At 35.9% G+C, this 5,000-nt stretch overlaps 1 protein-coding gene and 1 non-coding gene across 2 annotated transcripts in view; one reads left to right on the forward strand and one right to left on the reverse strand.

Moving 5' to 3' along the window:
* The window catches only part of LOC141305375 (uncharacterized), a 566,500-nt gene that overhangs the window by 292,826 nt on the left and 268,674 nt on the right, over positions 1-5,000 (forward strand). The window lies entirely within an intron of this gene.
* On the reverse strand, positions 411-529 carry LOC141308139 (5S ribosomal RNA). Its single transcript, XR_012347061.1, has one exon. It is a non-coding gene; the product is annotated as a 5S ribosomal RNA (ribosomal RNA).

Genomic DNA, 5,000 nt, shown 5'->3' on the forward strand with positions numbered 1-5,000 from the left:
AAACAGTCCAAGAACCCCAGTGTGTTGATAAGTCCAATGTGAGTGTCCACCAGTGTATATACAATCCACAGAAAGTGTAATCCAAAGTTTGCAGGTGGTGAATGGAAAGGTGAGCTCTAAAATGAGCAACTCCTTAATCCAACAGTTTGGTGACTGTCCTTTGTTTGTCATGCTGCTCTCTTATACAGTTGTACTTCCTGCTTCCTGTCATGTGTCTAGTCACATGACAGGCCAACCATCCATTTATTAAAGACACATACACTTAAAATGTTAAGAGTAATAAAATGGCCTAAAAAACATGTAAAACACTTAAAACTCTATAATACATTTAAATGATTGTAATAAATAGAGCGGTAAAACACGTCTTTCTAAAAGCCAGCATATTATATAAATAGTGAAGAAAAGGCAAAAGCTTACAGCACCTGGTATTCCCAGGCGGTCTCCCATCCAAGTACTAACCAGGCCCGACGCTGCTTAGCTTCCGAGATCAGACGAGATCGGGCGCTCTCAGCGCGGTATGGCCATAAGCGAGGGCTGCTCCAAAAAGTGGGCTATTTAAAGATCAGCCTCCGTAAAAGCCAGCATATTATATAAATAGTGAAGAAAAGGCAAAAGCTTACAGCACCTGGTATTCCCAGGCGGTCTCCCATAAAAGTGTAACAATCGGCCTTATCAGCCGAGTTACAAGACTAAAATGGGGTCAGATTTAACTGTGAGAGATGACTAGTGGTTAAAAGAATGAGACATAAAAGAAAATTGGTTTAAATAGATTTGGTGTATTTACAAGGTTCACATAAAAGACTTTAAAACAACACGATAAAACTAGGTAAACTCTGTTAAAAGAATACAGTTCATTTGTCCATACCCTAAAAACAGGTAAACTCTGTTAAAAGAATACAGTTCATTTGTCCATACCCTAAAAACAGTCCAAGAACCCCAGTGTGTTGATAAGTCCAATGTGAGTGTCCACCAGTGTATATACAATCCACAGAAAGTGTAATCCAAAATTTGCAGGTGGTGAATGGAAAGGTGAGCTCTAAAATTAGCAACTCCTCAATCCAACAGTTTGGTGACTGTCCTTTGTTTGTCATGCTGCTCTCTTATACAGTTGTACTTCCTGCTTCCTGTCATGTGTCTAGTCACATGACAGGCCAACCATCCATTTATTAAAGACACATACACTTAAAATGTTAAGAGTAATAAAATGGCCTAAAAAACATGTAAAACACTTAAAACTCTATAATACATGTAAATGATTGTAATAAATAGAGCGGTAAAACACGTCTTTCTAAAAGCCAGCATATTATATAAATAGTGAAGAAAAGGCAAAAGCTTACAGCACCTGGTATTCCCAGGCGGTCTCCCATCCAAGTACTAACCAGGCCCGACGCTGCTTAGCTTCCGAGATCAGACGAGATCGGGCGCTCTTTTTTTTTTTTTTTTTTTATTATCAAAAAGTACAAAATAATATTTACATAACTCATTTTTCATTCATTACACCTTTCAATCTTATTACATTTGAAGACAATTTAGCATATACAGCATGAGCTTTGAATTTAACCCTCCTTTATATCACTCAAACGAAACCAAAAACCCAAAACAAAAATACCTAACTTAAATATAACCATTTCTTTTCAAAATGTTAAACTAAACCTTTCTTTTGTACATATAAATCCACTTTCTTCTACAAATGCTTTTTCAAATTCTTCTTTGCTTAGGTATTTCCACATTATATACACATTCTTTCTAACAATACTCTTGAACATTTCAATCACATCTACTTTCTTTCTCTCATAGTATGCCATATTCCTCCTCACCCATATTGCATACCTTGCATTACTCAGAATCAAATTCCAAAAGTTCACCTTCCTATCCTTATAATTTGTACATTCGCCAAACAAAAACAGTTTTTTCCACTCATCTTCTGCAACCCCTTTTCCCATTCCATCTTTTATCAGTTTTTTCATTTTTCCATGAAACTCCTCAAGTTCCTTGCACTCAAAGAAAATGTGCATCAAAGTTTCTGGCTCTGTCTCACATATATCACATTCTCTACTCACATTTTTATTCATTTGATGAATTACCACCTTTGTATAGATTCTATTGTGTCGTAGCTTGAAGTCCAAGTTCTCACAGTCTAGTCCGTTGTATTTTATATTTAAGTTTCTCCATATTGTTTTTACTTTCAAATCAGGAAACAATCTTGGCCATACCGCTTCTGATGCAGGCACTTTGATCTCCTTTCTGACCATCATTTTGTATACAGTTTTCACATTTATCTCCCACAAAAACTTTTTTCTCCCATTTTCCACAATGTACATTTCAGGCATTCCCCAATCTCCCACTTTAACAGTTTCCCTTTCAATCCTTTCTACCCACCTTTCAGGCAGGCTTTTTTTTAATGTTTTCACATTCACCATCCACTTTTGCTTTCTCAATTTCATCATCCCACCCCACCACACAATCATATATTGCTCTATTCGGTAAAAAACCTTTTACATATTCGTAAGCCAAATCCTTTACTTTCCTTACCCCCGCTCTCATGAACAGTCTGTTGTAAAGCATTTTCCCTTCCCTCCTTATTCTTGGGTTCAGGAAAATTGGCTGATTGTGTATTTGGTTTATGTTTTCACATTCATAGTTTACATTTATCACAGATTCAGCCCATGCAGTAAACACTTCTTGGTAAAACAAAGGCAACTTTTCAATCATTGGCTTTTTTAAAACCATGAACACTCCTTCTTCACCACACCCTCCTCCTTCATTTAAATATTTTCTCATATACCCCTTCCATCCATATTCTACTTTGCCACATAAATACTTTTTTATTGTCTTAACTCTTATTGCTTTCCTTTTCACATCTAAATCCATCAATTTCAACCCCCCCTCACTGTAATCTGCTATTAATGTTTTTGCTGATATTTTTACTCCTTTCCCACCCCACACAAAAATATTCACAGCCTCTTTTATTCCATTTAACACCCAGTCTGGTAAATCAATTGCTCCCATCACATAATTACATTTAGTTAACAATAAAGAATTAACCACTACCACTTTTCCTCTTAGTCTTAATTCCCTTAGTCTCCAAAACTGTAACACTTGCTTGATTTTGTTTAGCACTCCTGACCATGTTGCATCTCTTGCCTCTTTTGCATTCTCTCCTACGTTTACCCCTAAAATTTTTATAAAATCTTTCGTTATTTTAAATGGAACATCTGACCCTTCCACCCTTATTCCTCCTATACTCATTATTTCAGATTTTTCCACATTTATTTTAGCACCTGACGCTTTCCCATATTTTTCCATCTGTTTTCTAATTTTATTTATACTCTCTATATCCCTAACTGTAAAAGTTGTATCATCTGCATATTGATGTATTACACTCAATCCTCCATTTGGTATTTGAATACCTTTTATTTCCTTGTCATTTTTGATGAGTGTCGCCAGTGGCTCAGCTGTTATTGAATACAATATTGCAGACAACGGACAGCCTTGCCTTACTGACCTCTCTAACTGAAAGGGGTCAGTTAACACCCCATTAACCTTAACACAACTTTTAGCATTTACATATATTAATTTTATCCACTTTTGCATTCTCTCTCCAAACCCAAATCTCCCCATTGTCTGTTCTATAAAGCTATGTTCCACCCTATCAAAAGCCTTATTTAAGTCTATAGATAAAACCAATCCCCCTTTCCCATCTTTCCCCATCCCTTCTACTACGTCCCTTATTGTGCAAATTGTATCTGTAATGTCTCTTCCCTTTATGCTATAAGCTTGGCTTGGTGATACTATTGACCCTACCACCTCTTTTATCCTATTTGCCAGCACTTTTGTCAGTATTTTATAATCCGTGTTTAACAGACTCAACGGTCTATAATTTTCTAGCTTAAGTGGACTTCCTTTATTTTTATATAGTATTGTGATTACTCCTAGCCCCATAGACTCTGGCATTTCACCTCTCTCTTCCATACTTCTATAAACCTTCCACAATATTGGTGCTACAGTCTCTTCAAAAGTCTTGTAAAACTCATGCGTTAAGCCGTCTGAGCCCGGGCTTTTATTCTTCTTTGTCTGTTTTATTGCTTCTTTTATTTCTTCGATACCTATGTCACTTTCACATGTATTTTTCTCACTTTCACTTAACCTCACACTCACAGAGTTCAAAACTTCCTCCACACACTCCTGTTTAACCCCTTCTTTCTTAAATAGCTTCTTATAAAATATTTCTACTTCTCTTATTATCTCCACATAATCAGTAATCTTATCTCCTTTTTCATTTTCCAACTCTGTTATATACTTTTTCATCTGCTTTTTCTTTTCTAAGTTTAGAAAGAACTTTGTGCTTCTTTCTCCCTCTAACGCATACTGCGCTCTACTCCTTATTATTGCACCCTTACTTTTTTCTTTTTCATACTCCTCTATTTCTGCATTTATCTGCATAAAGCGTTCTTTATCTTGCTCGGGATTACTTTCTATTTTTTCTGCTTCCCTCTTCAATTCATTTTGCATTACCTCAACTTTGCTCCTTCTCTTAAAATTCCTTTGTTTGGCATATCTAATACTTCTTTTTTTAATTATCCCTTTCATTTTTTCCCACCACTCACATACATTTTCATCAAATAAGATATTTTCCATTTCATACTCTATACATTTTCTGATATTTTCTTTATATGCCTCTTCTTTTAGCAAGTCTGCATTCAAACACCACATTCCTCCCCCCCTCTCCTCCTCGTTCACACCCATCTTTACCATCATCATAGCATGGTCACTTACTCCCACAAACTTATATCTCACATTTTTTATATATTTTAACATTTCCCTTTTGGTTAAACATAAATCTATACGGCTTTGTTTCAAGACTCCCATCACCAATTGTCTTCTAGAGAAGTCTTTTTTGTAGGGATTCTCATCCCTCCATACATCAACTATGTCCTCATTTTGCATCCAATCAGTTAAATATTTTCTGGATACATCTGACTTAAAGTTTGCGCTGCTTG

The sequence above is a fragment of the Garra rufa genome, unplaced genomic scaffold, assembly GCF_049309525.1.
Source record: "Garra rufa unplaced genomic scaffold, GarRuf1.0 hap1_unplaced_002, whole genome shotgun sequence".
Lineage (NCBI taxonomy): Eukaryota > Metazoa > Chordata > Actinopteri > Cypriniformes > Cyprinidae > Garra > Garra rufa.